Source organism: Cydia strobilella, chromosome 10, assembly GCF_947568885.1.
Source record: "Cydia strobilella chromosome 10, ilCydStro3.1, whole genome shotgun sequence".
NCBI classification, from domain to species: Eukaryota; Metazoa; Arthropoda; class Insecta; order Lepidoptera; family Tortricidae; genus Cydia; species Cydia strobilella.
Window position 1 is genome coordinate 2,764,125 of NC_086050.1, and position 16,754 is coordinate 2,780,878.

At 38.7% G+C, this 16,754-nt stretch overlaps 1 protein-coding gene and 1 long non-coding RNA gene across 3 annotated transcripts in view; one reads left to right on the forward strand and one right to left on the reverse strand.

The window, feature by feature from the left end:
* The window catches only part of LOC134744676 (max dimerization protein 1-like), a 445,229-nt gene that overhangs the window by 391,427 nt on the left and 37,048 nt on the right, over window positions 1–16,754 (forward strand). The gene's annotated exons all lie outside the window — the stretch shown is intronic.
* LOC134744740 (uncharacterized) lies at window positions 11,822–11,989 on the reverse strand. Its single transcript, XR_010128111.1, has 2 exons — window positions 11,951–11,989; window positions 11,822–11,919 (listed from the first exon to the last, which is right to left on the reverse strand). It is a non-coding gene; the product is annotated as an uncharacterized LOC134744740 (long non-coding RNA).

Here is a 16,754-nt window from a genome sequence, read left to right on the forward strand (position 1 = left end):
TTTTTGTGTAGTTCGACATTTAGACTGGATACATCTCTAACAAAGTATCTAATATTTTATTGATTCCATATTTGTAATTGTTTTTTGTAAATTTTGGTTTTGTATTGCTTGTAAAAATTGACATGTAAAAGTGCCCCTGTGGCCTAATTGCTGAATAAATGTTTGATGTTGATGTTTGAAAACTACGTACATATTTATAAGATTTGATGTATGTTTTTTTAAATATTGCGTTCTGTCGAGTTTCTTGCGTATCTTCTTGGGTCTGTGGTGTAGGGTGGTACTAGTAGGGTACTGGTGGTGGTTATTGACATTCATAAGTGCATTGTAATATTCCTAAATTGAAAAATAAAGACTTTCACTTTCAACAAGTGCTAGAGTAATGAATACATTCTATACTTAGAAGTTCAAGAAAACTGATGGATTAAATTGATAAACAGAAAAATCTACGTCATTGGTATCGATATGAATGACGCCATAGAAAAATAATAACATTAAAGAAAACTGCTACCTCAAGGAACACACATATAGCCGAATTCTATTAAGTTATGTAAAGAAAGGTATTATCTTATAGTTTCGGGGGCCCTTACGGATACACTTCGACCCATAGGGATCTTTTGTGCAGTTACCCCCTAGGAAAGATCCGTCCGCTACTCAAGAGCCTTCCCCACCATCTCCATATGCCGGATGATGGACCTTATGGGTAGCTTTTTGAATTAAAGAAAGGTATTAGTATAGGTATTTCTTTTATCTATTCGTTAAGCACTTGTTTTCTTCGAATGACTTGACTGTGAACCCTATGGATTTTGAATTAACCATCCATCTATAGTATCTTAACATAAAACTTCACTTTAAACATAGTGAAGACATTTACGAAGAACTTTAGTCTCCCACATTCTCCATTCTGCGGATTCTGCCATAGTTCCACTTTTAGAGAAATCCAATTCTATTGCGTTTATGAATTAGATCAGGCGGCTTTATCTGACGCAAACTCCAAAAACTTTACTTATCACTTACACTGTAATAACTTATAAAACATTTTAGAGTCATGGAACTGTACTGAATGCCTAAATGTCACTTTGTAAAGGAAAATTACAGCCACATACGTCTTTTTGCGTTTGAATTGAAGAAATGTCGCAGTTCGTAGTCGACTCACAGAACATTCTGTCATAACTCGTTGAAGTAATTGAAAATTCTGCGCTCATATGTAGTTTTACTGAGAAAAGACTTAAGGGATGCTATTTTATTTCAATTTAACTTACGGAGCTTTATTCTACTTTGTACATATGGGTACAGTCTAATATGGGTTTTTAAAAGGGCCAACCAGTCCGCCGGACGATATCGGCCTGTCAGTTGTTCGGAACCGTCAAACTTTTGTTCTAACTGACAGGCTGATATCGTCCGGCGGGCGGGTAATGGGTGGGCCCCTTAAGCGCCACCTGCACCATCCCACTAACCCGGGATTAATCGGTTAAACCGTTAACCCAGTGTCAAATTGTACTGGTAATCATGGTAACTCCAGGTTTAACCGGTTAACCCCGGGTTAGTGGGATGGTGCAAGTGGCGCTAAAAGAATTTGCTGCTCTAGCTTTAATTAGTAGCTGCTAGGATAAACTAACAAAATCCAAATTGAATTGAATTGAATGGAAAACCTTTTTTGTTACAGGTAAGACTACAGACACAGACACCAAACAAACAATGAAAACAAGTAAGAAACAAAAATGCAATTATAGTTTGGCAAGCCATTTCCGTCAGTAGAGAAACGTGGTAAATTAAAAAAATGTAGGCACTAAGGGTTGTCCTCACATAGAAAATTTGAATTTCGCGCCTTTTTCTACTGACAAAGTGGGTTCGCCAGTCACAGGGCGGACAAGCCATACATCAAAAATCACTTGCGTTTCTATGTGTGAACGGCACGTCTGTACACGCGGTAAGCGTCATAGTGTAAGTTGCTTAAAAATAGTACTGAGCGGCCGGCAAACGGCCGTCAATCTGCTGTCGCGGGGCGAGGTAATTCGAGTCGGGACGGGGCGGTGCGTGGCCGTTCTGTATGATTATACTATTACTTATTCTGTGCCAGAGTATATCTAATAAATATTAAGGATTTGGCGATTGAATTTCTGCATGTATAACGGGGCGTGCTCCGAGGAATTGTTCGGATTAATCCCTGTCGCTTCTTTCCGCCGTCACTACGCTACGCGACAACATTTCCATCTTCACCACTTAGATGGTTGACAGTCCTCAACTGTGTGTTTCTCCAAAAACTTCCTGCTTCGCACAACTACCGAATGAATTGCCGCCCACAGTATTTCCGGACCGATACGTCTTTCAAACCTTCAAGAAAAGAGTGTACTCCTATGACTCCTATCTTAAATTCCGACAACGCACCTGCAACCACAGGGGTATTGCAGGGTGTCCATGGGCGATGGTGGAAGGTGGTTTACCATCAGGAGATTTATCTATTCGTTTGCCTTCTTATCATAAAAAAAAATAAAACCAAAAAATTAAACTTTAAAGGGGGAAAAATATGGTTGAAAGTTTTTAACGACTTCTGTGCGGTCGAAGTCATGGACAGAATCTTGTATAAGTAACGATATCAAAATTAGGTCATTTAGTGAAGTTCGAATAGGACCCTAATTTTTCTTGCGCCTTCATCTACTTCGGATTTCTCTAGGGTCCAGTTCCTTACTTAACGTATATCGTATATCTGAAGGTTATAAGGTCAGCGCTATTTACTACTAATACATATAGATTATAGGTATGTATAGGCATTGCCTGCTCTCAATTTTTGAACCGAGTCATCTTACTGAAGGCGAAAGTGCTTTATAGTGGGCTAGGTATCTACTAAAGATAAGTACCTCTACGAACTATAAATTTACACATAGTAGGCAAATCTTAATTATATTATTACTAGCTGGAATGATGATGATGATTGATAAAAAATAAAAACCGGCCTAGTGCGAATCGGTTTCGCGCACGAAGGGTTCCGTACCATTACGCAAAAAAAACGGCAAAATAATCACGTTTGTTGTATGGGAGCCCCACTTAAATATTTATTTTATTCAATTTTTAGTATTTGTTGTTGTAACGGCAACAGAAATACATCATCTATGAAAATTTCAACTGTCTAGCTATAACGGTTCGTGAGATACAGCCTAGTGACAGACGGACAGACAGACAGAGAGCGGAGTCTTAGTAATAGGGTCCCGTTCTTACCCTTTGAGTACGGAACCCTAAAAAGGATAGCCTATATCCTTCCCCGGGCCTCAAACTATCGCCATACCAAATTTCTTCTAAATCAGTTAAGCGGTGTAAGCGTGTTTTACACGGTTTCATTCTAGGTACGAAGTCACGGGCATGCCTAGTATTCAATAAAGCGTTTAGGTACATGCAAACAGCGGTAGGTACCTCGGTGGCCATCGGCGATAAATTCCCGCGTTGATTTACCGCTTCCGCGCCGCTCGCGTAACTTAAATGGCCTCAGTTCCGCTCCGCTTAATGTATGGCCGCTTTCGTTTCATAACCGAAAGCCTAAAGATTATGCCGAATTGTAAATATGTAGTATACTAAATTCTGCCGCGACTTTTTTGTGTAGAATTAGTACAGCCATAGAATGCCCTTACAACGTGTTTCGGTATGTTTTGAGTTATATGCTGCGCGGGGTGAATCCTTTGATACCTATTAGAAGTGTCCTACGTGGGAGATCTCGTTGCGAACGCGAACGCCATGGGCCCGCCGCGCCGCTTCCCTTTGCGTTCGCGATTTGTTTGCTTATGTACTGTCCGCGCACCAATTCCGTGCATTCTGAGGTCGAGGAAGTGGGAGGGTGTGCGCCGCGCCCGTACGTACAAAATGACACTACTCTGTCATGACGCCCAACATTCCTAACATTCCTCAGCCGTGCACGGAATTCGCGCGCGGACAGTAAGACGCAGCGTAAGCACACGCGCTAATGAGTGCTGCCTCCGATATATACGAGTACCTAAATCGTTAATAGTGGTTTAAATTTTATCTTAATTTAACCTTCTTGCAATTTGATCCAACGTGACGGCGAATTCGAATTTACTCTGACATCAGAATGATATCTGAATGATGTCAGTTAATTTATCGTGCATTTCGCTCGTACGATTGGCGCGGGCGATACGCACGATAGCTAAATAACATAATTCAAATATCATTCTGAACTCAGTGTACGTTCGAATTGGCCTGTCTGTCTGTCCGTCTGTCTGTTACCTACCTCTTCACGCTTAAACCACTGAACCGATTTAGACAAAATTTGTTATGGATATAGTTTGAGGTCCGGGGAAGGACATAATAGGGTAGTTTTGTCAATCATCATCATCATTTCACGCAAACGAAGTCGCAAGCCAGAAGCTGTTGACATTCATAAGCACAGAACCATCACTCCCAATAACTTCCGCATCATTAACCCCTGCAGCCTCCAAAGCTGGAACATTTTTCGTTGCACGCGCTAATTAGGGCTGCCTCTAATATTTATTGCCGAGCGAAGGTCCCTTAGTGCGCCACGCCTTTGCGTAGTCAGGGTTAATTATGGCAGTGATTAAAAGCCAACCCTAGCTATCTGTAAGGAATTTACGCGTGGATTTTTGGCGTGTTTTTAGCCAGTTAGTTATGTAGATATCAGCATCAAGATTCAGGCAAGGCACTTATTACTCTTGGTAAAGTAACGTAGAAACGAGTTTTTTAAACTAATCATAGTAATCATTATATTAAAACTGGAGTTCTTTTAAATTTGCTAGAGAAGACTCAATTTTTGCAACACATTTCAAGACGGGTTGTTATCTCATACATTTTTGGTTATTAAAAAGTACCTACACTATCTTTACCATTTCTTGAACGATACGAGTGTCTTATTGAAATCTAACATTACAAAAATGACAAGTGGATCTCTAAATTGCGACTCAAATAGGCCATCAGTCAGGAAGATTGCAATCAAGGGACAAATACTTTACTTACCACACAAGACAAAGCCATATAGGTACTAGTTAGGTACCAGTGGCGGCGGCGCGTCAGTTTTACCTACATTGAGGCAGCCTGTTTTTTTTTAACCTTTTCAACGCTTTGTGTCATAAACAAAAACGTCACTGACACGCCAAGGTCCCGGGCGCAAGCGAGCTAATGTAAACCTTACTTGAAAGTGGGAAGGTTACTTTGACAGCGTCCGCCATAACACCTATAGTTGTCCTTGGGGCTGTGACGACTAGTGACGACGACTTTAAGTGTTCTTGGCTTTAAGGTTAAAGGCATATAAAATAAGGTCCTTGTCTCAAATTAAGCAAGCCGGTGGGAATCGAGTTGTATGGACGCTCCGCCACTGATAGGTACCTATAGTTTTAATAATAGATCGTGAACCCGTGATCGATTCAAATTCAACAATTAGATGAAGTTTATATTTGAACGAAATAACTTTTATTCGGATGTTTGTTACCGTTATATCATGTTACAAATTTAATGCATTTCCGTTATTAAATTATCATTTAATTGCTTCAAATAGTAAATAAAAATTTATATAAATTTGCCCGCGAAAAGCTAGCGAGATAGATTAGTTCACATAAGTGTCATTAGTAGCAAACGTCAGTTGGACCGTCCAACGCGTGACGTCATCACGCTCTGTCGAATTCGCGCCAAAAATTATGAGCGTTTCAACCGCTCAAAATTTTTCAACATTTTAAGTATTTTTTAATAAAATAATGTGAAGGTTCACAAAAGTATTTTTATTTTTTCCAGTGTTCAAACGATATAATTTATGGTTACAAAAATTAAAAAATAAAACATGCATGGAGCTAATTGTTTTGTTTTGGTTTTGATACAACCTCGCCAATCTTCTTTGTGAATGGCGCCACGGTGCGCATCTCAAGCATGACTAACTTCATTTCGCATGCACCAATTAGCGTGAACCATCTTCAAGGTCGTATCAAAATAAGATCAAAGCCGTAACAAGATGTTTAATCTGAATCGGGTTCCTACTCTCACATTTATTTCCGATTATCGGTTTTGTGGTTTAAGTGGCATTTTCTATGCTCTTTAACTCCAGCCCTGCGTCTTTAAGCGTATAAATACAGAAATAAATAACCAAACGGCGTATCGGGCGCTTACTTGAGTGCGCAATAAGCCATGTCGGACCTGCGGCCATATGAATTATTGAACAGTCTGGTCGCCATTTTCACTTCTATATACTGGCGAGTTCATATGTTAGTTTGTGGTTTACGAGAAAATTCTCTATATATTTGAGTTATATTTTTTATTTAGAGCACAGACAGCGTGTGACTGTTATTTCCAATCAAAGCTTAACATCTTACAGTACACAATTGTATTTTTTTAGCAAGGTAGTAAAAAAGCCGATTTTCATGATCAGTTAATTTTGAAACGTTGATTAATGCAGAATAATTATAAAAAACATCCAATATAATTGATCTAAAGTTATAGTTTTCCCCTAATTTTCATTTTCATAATGACTGCTATTTTATTGTACACAACTGTATGTGTAACAATAAGTATATGTGGCTGTGAGCATTTCGCTGCGAGATGAAGCGAGGTTTATAGGCCATCGATTTTAAAAGGGAATTGTTTTATTGGACCAATTTAATTACTGGCCATTATTTCCCGTTGGGATGTTTATCCTGCTTTATTGTTTGTTTGCTGTTCTATACTCATTCTCATTGTTACAAGTTATATTAGTTATAGTTACCATTAAATCATAAATCTTACATACCTACTACTTGAGTAGATGCTGGGTAAAGTAAATAATAAGTTATTCATGTCGTAAAAAATAAGAACCGTCGGATAGTAAAGTTATGTAGGACTATAAAAATTATGAGCTACATTACATATGAGTCGAAATATTTCATAAAACCCGCCCACCGAGGGTTCCGTAGGGGGGTCTAGCTATCACGGTTCATGAGACAGACAGACGGACAGACAGACGGACAGCGGAGTCTATATGTAATAGGGTACCGTTTTTACCCTTTGGGTACGGCACCCTAAAAATGTTGTATAATTTTATAAAACATCCAATAATAATTACTAAATATTGTATAAGAGACTTCAGGCTAATCTAATAAATTTTATAATTTCTAATACCCGCAAGCGATTTTTATATTAAGAATATATTAATATGAATTCACGAGGCTCGCATGTTTTTTTTAAATAAATAAATAAATATTATAAGGACATTCTTACACAAATTGACTAAGTCCCACGGTAAGCTCAAGAAGGCTGAAGGATGAATTGAAATTATTTAAACGATTGCCACATGCAATACATAATAAAATTAGTAATGTTTTATTTTATTTTATTTTATTGTATTTATTAGGAAAACTTACAGCTGAAGTAACACGTTAGGTAATAACATAGAAGCAGTGAGCCAATTACAAGTTTCCACAGATAGAAACTGCGTAAAGTGCATGGTGTGCGAAATTACAACTAATAATACTTACTAACTTATAAATATACTTTACTTATCTTACTAGAGAGGGAAAATTGGTTTAAACAGTTAACAAGAAGAACAAAAGAGAGAAAAAAGAACAGGATAGAGATACAATGTTGAGTTAACACTTTTTCCACTGTTAACACTTAACAGTGGGAAAAGTCCTGAGTCATTAGCTTACGTATCGAACTAAAGCTAAAGCTCGAAAAATCTAGAACAAATTTCAAACATCATTTTTATTACATTAATACGACAAGCTGCCATTAAAGTGCCATACACATCGTGTTTTTAAATTGCCAACACACGATCTAACCGCCAGTCATGTCTGCCTCGACATGACAATAACGCTGTGGCTGCCCTGCATCGAACGAAATTATTTCTATCCGCTGTCATATTTGAAAATAGAATTCAAATTCGAAACGGAATTTCAAGTGAGGTTCAATCGTGTTGTTCATTATTTTATATTTAGAATCGTAAGTTTACTGCTTATCGCGTTGAATGATGACAGTTCAATTTTATACGGAGTAACTGCCACGTAAAATGTTTGTATAGTTTGTCAAAGGACTGTTTCATTTCAATCATAGACAGAGAGACTTATACTATATTTGTCTTACACTAGTACTAGCACCCAAAAGAGGATGAGTATAGTTTTTTTTGTTCTTATTTACTGCCAATTTGGTTTGACTAAATACCTATTATTTTAGAAGTTTGACACATTAATTTATTTTGAAATGTATGGTAAAAACATATTTGTTCAAAATTGTGTTTTAAAATATAGGTATGTGTGTTATAAGGAGGTCGTATTAGAAAGAAAGAAAGAAAGAAAATAAATTTATTCAGGACGCTTACAGTATTGCTTAAATGTAATACACTTTTATTAATATAAAACATAAACGTCACTGAAAAGGTCTCCCCTCAGCTTGATGTCAAGTTACCTTTCAGGTATCTTGACGCTGGTCTTCCGTAGAGACCTGTCCAAGCGATCGCGTCAGCACGTAAACTTAACTAACATTGGTTAAACTAAATTGAGATCATAACAGATATTACAAATAAATATTAGGTAGCTATTTCAATTTGACTTATTAAGTATATATTAATATATGGATTATTTAATAACATATTTTTGTAAGACTTATTAGAGTAAAGGTTGGCACTTACAAGTGATCCACTCTTTGAGCAGATTTCTGCAAATTCAGAATATACTTTTTGTATTCTACTTTGAAAGACAAAATGGAATGTGTGTTTCTTATGGGCGGCGGTATGTTGTTCCAGCATTTCGTGGCAGAATATCTAAAACTACCACAAAATGCAGTTGTATTGTGCCGTGGGCAGATAAGACGAGTAGCTTCTCTAACATGCCGCTGAGAAAATTGCAATTTTTTAGATAAATATTGGGGTGTCAATGACTTAATAATGCCAAATAGCATACATGCGAAATGCAATGAACGACGTGACTCCATGTTCATCAGCCCGCTGTTATTAAGGTAAGGAGTTATACGAGTTCTGGGCGGTATAACGAAACAAAATCGGGCACATGCGTTCTGCACTCGCTGTATGAGCTTTTTTGTTTTGTATAGAAGACATCTTCCTATAACCGTATCTGCATAATTCAGTTTTGATAAGACTAGTGATTCACAAAGAGCAATTCTAACATCAGTTGACAAATATTTACAAACTTGGTATAGTATCTTAAGTCGATAAAAACATATTCTTGAAATGTCTATCACATGGTTATGGAAATTTAGTTTACCGTCCATAAGAATGCCTAGGTTTTTAGCTTCTGTGCTCTTTTAAATGCTCTCTTAAATGCTCTTTCTGGCAATTAAAAGGAGTATATTATTATGCAAATACCCATAAGCAGTGTCATGTTTTGATTGGTGGAAAATGTATCTATTTGGCTTGCTAACTACTTATTAAGTACTATATCTGATTTACATTACAGACCAAAATTAAAATAGGGGGAACACTACGCAAAGGCCCTTTAGAACTTTAATACATTTCTTTGACTCCGTATTTTTGTAAAAAAAAACTCGTTACTGCTGCTTTTAATTAGAGCTCATTTAGACGGTGCGAGAACTCGCATACGAGCTTCATTACATTGCGGTTTTTGATTGGTTGGCTGAATTGGATGTAACCTCAATAATCCGCAATGTAACTAATATCGCATGCGAGTTCGCGAGTCTACATGAGCCCTTAAGCATGCTTAAAATGGCCGACATTAAAATTATTTCATTATCTCTTCTTTTCACTTTTCGATTACATAATACATCAAGCACATTTGAGGCACCTTTCGTCAAATCGCTTTATTAAGTAGGTTCAGAAAATTCTCAATTTTATTTCACAAAAGCCATCCCGGCCGTGGCATAGACCTTTCAGGCGAAGTCATTTACACGGTAGTGCCGCATCAATCTCGTGTGGCCCATTTGCCTCTTACACAATACTTTACTACTTCGATTTTATGTACCAGCCTGCCCGTGAGTTTATCCGCGTAAAACGATGATATCTATGACAAAAACTATTCTGTGTTTATGTATAGGTATATTCAGTGTCCGACCGAAGTTTCGGTTTCGGTATAAAATAAAAGTCAATGTTTGGCCGAAGATTCGATTAACCTCATAAACATCATAAAATTGCACTTTCGGATCGCGGTACACTAGTTTCCTATAAGTATGATTAGTGAATTCTCCTTAATTACAACAAGCGTGGTCCGACATGCACTTGGCTGATTGTTTTACCACTTGCACGGATTAAAGGTCTTTCTTTCTTCATTTGTCTAAAAAGAAAGGCCACCGACATATTTTTCAACAATTTTATTACAAATGGCACAACGCCATAAAGAAAACGTCGAAACAAAAAGCCTACAAAAATGGGAAATATTTATCACCCTACCTAATACATTTCTGATACCGTCAGCAAATAAATTTCCACCCCAAAACATTCGTCATATACCGCGTTACGTAACACTAACAGTGACCTTCACCCTATCGATACTTCACCAGCTCATTTCTGAATTATTATGTCACATCGCCATATATCACAACCATGGAGACTATATAAAGGAGCCAAATCTCTATGTATGAAAAGTATCCATCAAAAAACAGTAATTAGGCGGCGCCACCGTACACCGAAATACTACCAAAAACAACCTACGTAATTAGGTCGGGTTATTTGTTGGTTCATGTTATACTCATGTCCCAGAGCCTAACTAGCGCCACCGGAGAGATTAGGAACTATTATTTAAAGCTGAAAGCGGTCACTTTTGCAACAATTCTGCCATAAGAGATTGGCATCCTTTCTATACAATCCATAATCACAACTTACCAAACAAAAACGGCTAAGTATAAACCACATTTAGTGTTTTCTATAGATGCTACGCAATGCGACAAAATAAAAAACGCGTTCTAACATTCCTGACTACATACCAAAAACAACCTACGTAATTTCGTCGGGTTCATTGTTGCCCACCATAAAAACGGTGGGCAACAAAAAACGTCTACGTCACTTAGGACTTTTTAGAACGCAGGAAGAAAAAGTGAGACTTACAAGGACAAACAATAATAGCGCTTTAACTGTTACTGAAAGTTCCATAAGACCATCCTGTTCGGTCATCCCCCCCCACCCACTCATGTCTGATCCAGAGTTATACTATATTTAAACACACGACTTTCACACGCAGTAAGGCCATTTATCGCTTGAGCACACATTTATCCAGAGATTTTGTTGTATAAATGGCGTTCTCGTGAAAAGGAATGAATCAATTTGGGGTGAAAAGACGTATTGGGTGATTTTTGTTGAATGCTTTGACCGAGAATCCGTATGAAAGATTATTAGGCTTTAAAAAGGATTATGACCAGACGGTCATTTTGTTAGGGTTATATGTGAAATTATAATTATTTATTACTCAAATAAGTGACACAGTATTACAGTAAAGGCACTGTGAAACTACAAAATAAGAATACAGGAAAACAAAATTACAAATAAAAACCAAAGACAAATTAAACATTAGATTTGGGCGACGACATAACAGCGTGGCTCCGTAGCGTCGTCTGACTTGGTGTAGGACTAGGACACAATATAATTATATTATAAAACCTATTAAGCGACTATGTACAAGAAACAAATACATAGCTCCATCTCTGTCGCTCCTGCAAAAGGTATATGTAAGTACGGTCGCTTCACGTGTTCGGCAAAACACAAACACAAATAATGACTTTTCTCAAGCTTACAATGAAATGTTGACATGACTTACTTCAAATTACAGCCGCGGCCCGCGATACCTTCATACTCGTACGCGCCCTGGCCGCCGGGGCCCGGCGGGTTGGTCAACGACAATTTTAGACAGTTTTTTTCTCGATTTTGGCCACCGTAGCCTATGGATATTTCATTCCAACTTTTAGAAAAGCACTATACAAATCTCGGCGAGAAACGGGGTTGCCGGCCGCGTATCCCTATCCAACCTCGCTAGTCTCGCTACGCTCGGCCGTATATATCTACTTGGCCTACAACCAACCCTTCGTTTCCCGGCCTCTATAGTAATGTACTATTGATGAATTTTAAACATCGAACTCCGAGACAAGCGGAGTATCGGTTATAATTTAATTGGTTATTACGAAAGTTTTCCAATCTGCATGAGAAATGCGGCAGCGAGTTTTTGTACGGTTTAACTTGTAAACCGGGCATCTACCATAGCCATAGACAATAAAGGCGTCTTTATATTTGGAATTCACTGCGTTATGTTGCCGTTCTGTCGCTCTTCGATTGATTCCATCTCGCGTTCCTTTTTCAAATCGCGCTGTTTTTTATCGAACGATGAAAATGTTTGAAGTGTTTGTTTTTAAAGCCGTAACGCACTACCGCACCGCACCGCGACCTTGGTGCGCCACACCCATAAGTGAGAGCGAGAAACAGATATCTCTTTCTCGCTCTCACTTACGGGTGCGGCGCACCAAGATCGCGGTGCGGTGCGGTATTGTGTTACGGCTTTTAAATTCGTAAAGAGGCAGCAGTGGAACAGTCGGGAAGCGGGTAATAAATCGTAGTGTTGCCCGCCTTATTCAAGATGAAATATTGCTATCGTTACGGGAACTCGAAAATTTTCACTATTTACGCTGGATGATTTTCGTAAACAGAAGCAGGATGCTGAAATAATGTATGTGGAATAACTAATGAATTTAACATGCTGAGATATTTGCTTGGAATTCAAAATAATTAAATACCGAGCTTGCTTACATAATTTGGCAAACCAATTTGCCAGTAGGAAAGGGAAAGAAAATAAATCATTTGAGGGATTCACTACTTCACTCTTCGCGTCGTATTTTTTAACCTTTTCAACTGTCTAGCTATCACGGTTCATGAGATACAGCCTGGTGACGATATCACAACTCAGTTGTAATGTAATGTAACTCTTTACTGTCTAACACATCGCACTAAATGATTCAACTCTAACCACAAACACCAATCTCGAACCAAATTCGTTCAGATTGACATCAAATCAAAGGAAATGACATGTAATTGGAATAGAATTACTCTGAATACAGACTAGGATTGCATAATGTCTTGAGGCCCATTCTACTTTAAAAAAGAGGAGGCCAGGAAAAAAGAAGGGAATAAAAAAGCTTTCAGGAATAATGCTGCGTCTTACAAAGTTTCTTCAAACAAAAACGCCATTTTTGACACTGACGTATCTAATTCATGTCATTTCTAGAACTAGTAAATTCGAATAGGGTAGTTGACAATTTTTTAATGGTATCGGCCGATCAGGTTTGTTTTGAGGATCAAATGTATGTATGGGACTCATTATCTTAAAGCAATACAAAAGTCACAAATGATGGTCAAAGTTTGGCATCGCCACTTTACTGAGCAAACGCTAACACAAATGGCAACACATCGTGACGTCACTATCAGTGACTTTGCTTAGAACTTAGAAGGCGTTTCATGTATGAAAAACAAGGAAATTGCGATTTTGTCGGTGAAATGTTGCGTTTATGTATATTGTTGCTGTACAATATTTTTTTTTAATAAAATGTAAGAAATCTAATGGTACCTTTATTTTTTTCCTATTTGAAAGTTTAAAAAAAAGTATTTTTTCGAAACTTTGGCATCTTGTATTTTTTTATTATTTCCACAGATATTTTTTTGTTTCCAATTTATTGTGATAAATTGCTCATTTTCCATCTATTTAACTAGATTTAGTTATAAAATTCAAAATGTGTCAACTACCCTATTGCCCTTTATGAAAACGTAAAAATTCAATATAAAATTTCTATTTTGCGTCAGCCCCCTCTTAACAGTCTGATAAGTTTTTGATCGTATATTGGTACGACTTGATGCCATCAAGCAACTCACGCGCACCAATAAGTGGTGCAGCAGCGTGCGCTGACTCAGGGTCTTATCAAAATAAGATGAAAACCATATCAAGTCGTTAGTGCAGAATCGGCCGCCGTGTCTACGATACATTGTCTTTATGCGGGTCGTAGAATCCTATGGGATTTTATGTTACTCAATACCATTTGGACTGGATAAATAAACAAGAGACGTTTTTTGCATGACAAATTGAATCTAATATTAGCGCCTAGCGGTAAGAGAGTACTTTCAATCGGGAGGTCGCTGGTTCAAACCCCAGCTCGTACCAATTAGTTTTTCGGAACTTATGTACGAAATATCATTTGATATTTACCAGTTGCTTTTCGGTGAAGGAAAACATCGTGAGGAAACCGGACTAATCCCAATAAGGCCTAGTTTCTCCTCTGGGTTGGAAGGTCAGATGGCAGTCGCTTTCGTAAAAACTAGTGCCTACGTCAATTCTTAGGATTAGTTGTCAAGCGGACCCCAGGCTCCCATGAGCCGTGGTAAAATGCCGGGAGAACGCGAGGAAGAAGAAGAAGAAGAAGTGAATCTAACATTAGAGGCCTTAGATATTTGACATTGAAAATAGCAGTAAGAACTGTTATAGCATTAGAAAGACGTTGGATCAGATATACACGTAGGTAAGAAGCGATGCACCCAAATGTGTACTGTGAGGAACTAAAATGAACAAGATTCAAATTAAAAACTGTAATAGATGTCATATATTAAAGAAAAAGTGACGAAGCCCTCCAGTGGTGAAGGCCGGATTCGAACCGGCGTCTTTAGCTATCGCGGCTAACGCCATGAACCCCTAGGCCACCCCGCCACGGCGGTGCCCGTCCGAATTTCTCGACTATATGCCATCTTAGTAAGACTAGGCGTCTTTGACCAGCTCTAAGGGCAAGCAGTGCGCGCTTGCACCTCCTAAACGAACTCCTTACGGATTTACGTTGTAGCGAGAGAGACTGGTGCTGCCATCTATGAACAAGTTTGGGAACAAATCAAATTATTTTATTAAATATTTTGATTTGTGTTTTTTAAAGTAGTCACACTACTATATATAAATTAAAAACTGTAATAGATGTCATATATTAAAGAAAAAGTGACGAAGCCCTCCAGTGGTGAAGGCCGGATTCGAACCGGCGTCTTTAGCTATCGCGGCTAACGCCATGAACCCCTAGGCCACCCCGCCACGGCGGTGCCCGTCCGAATTTCTCGACTATATGCCATCTTAGTAAGACTAGGCGTCTTTGACCAGCTCTAAGGGCAAGCAGTGCGCGCTTGCACCTCCTAAACGAACTCCTTACGGATTTACGTTGTAGCGAGAGAGACTGGTGCTGCCATCTATGAACAAGTTTGGGAACAAATCAAATTATTTTATTAAATATTTTGATTTGTGTTTTTTAAAGTAGTCACACTACTATATATAAATTAAAAACTGTAATAGATGTCATATATTAAAGAAAAAGTGACGAAGCCCTCCAGTGGTGAAGGCCGGATTCGAACCGGCGTCTTTAGCTATCGCGGCTAACGCCATGAACCCCTAGGCCACCCCGCCACGGCGGTGCCCGTCCGAATTTCTCGACTATATGCCATCTTAGTAAGACTAGGCGTCTTTGACCAGCTCTAAGGGCAAGCAGTGCGCGCTTGCACCTCCTAAACGAACTCCTTACGGATTTACGTTGTAGCGAGAGAGACTGGTGCTGCCATCTATGAACAAGTTTGGGAACAAATCAAATTATTTTATTAAATATTTTGATTTGTGTTTTTTAAAGTAGTCACACTACTATATATAAATTAAAAACTGTAATAGATGTCATATATTAAAGAAAAAGTGACGAAGCCCTCCAGTGGTGAAGGCCGGATTCGAACCGGCGTCTTTAGCTATCGCGGCTAACGCCATGAACCCCTAGGCCACCCCGCCACGGCGGTGCCCGTCCGAATTTCTCGACTATATGCCATCTTAGTAAGACTAGGCGTCTTTGACCAGCTCTAAGGGCAAGCAGTGCGCGCTTGCACCTCCTAAACGAACTCCTTACGGATTTACGTTGTAGCGAGAGAGACTGGTGCTGCCATCTATGAACAAGTTTGGGAACAAATCAAATTATTTTATTAAATATTTTGATTTGTGTTTTTTAAAGTAGTCACACTACTATATATAAATTAAAAACTGTAATAGATGTCATATATTAAAGAAAAAGTGACGAAGCCCTCCAGTGGTGAAGGCCGGATTCGAACCGGCGTCTTTAGCTATCGCGGCTAACGCCATGAACCCCTAGGCCACCCCGCCACGGCGGTGCCCGTCCGAATTTCTCGACTATATGCCATCTTAGTAAGACTAGGCGTCTTTGACCAGCTCTAAGGGCAAGCAGTGCGCGCTTGCACCTCCTAAACGAACTCCTTACGGATTTACGTTGTAGCGAGAGAGACTGGTGCTGCCATCTATGAACAAGTTTGGGAACAAATCAAATTATTTTATTAAATATTTTGATTTGTGTTTTTTAAAGTAGTCACACTACTATATATAAATTAAAAACTGTAATAGATGTCATATATTAAAGAAAAAGTGACGAAGCCCTCCAGTGGTGAAGGCCGGATTCGAACCGGCGTCTTTAGCTATCGCGGCTAACGCCATGAACCCCTAGGCCACCCCGCCACGGCGGTGCCCGTCCGAATTTCTCGACTATATGCCATCTTAGTAAGACTAGGCGTCTTTGACCAGCTCTAAGGGCAAGCAGTGCGCGCTTGCACCTCCTAAACGAACTCCTTACGGATTTACGTTGTAGCGAGAGAGACTGGTGCTGCCATCTATGAACAAGTTTGGGAACAAATCAAATTATTTTATTAAATATTTTGATTTGTGTTTTTTAAAGTAGTCACACTACTATATATAAATTAAAAACTGTAATAGATGTCATATATTAAAGAAAAAGTGACGAAGCCCTCCAGTGGTGAAGGCCGGATT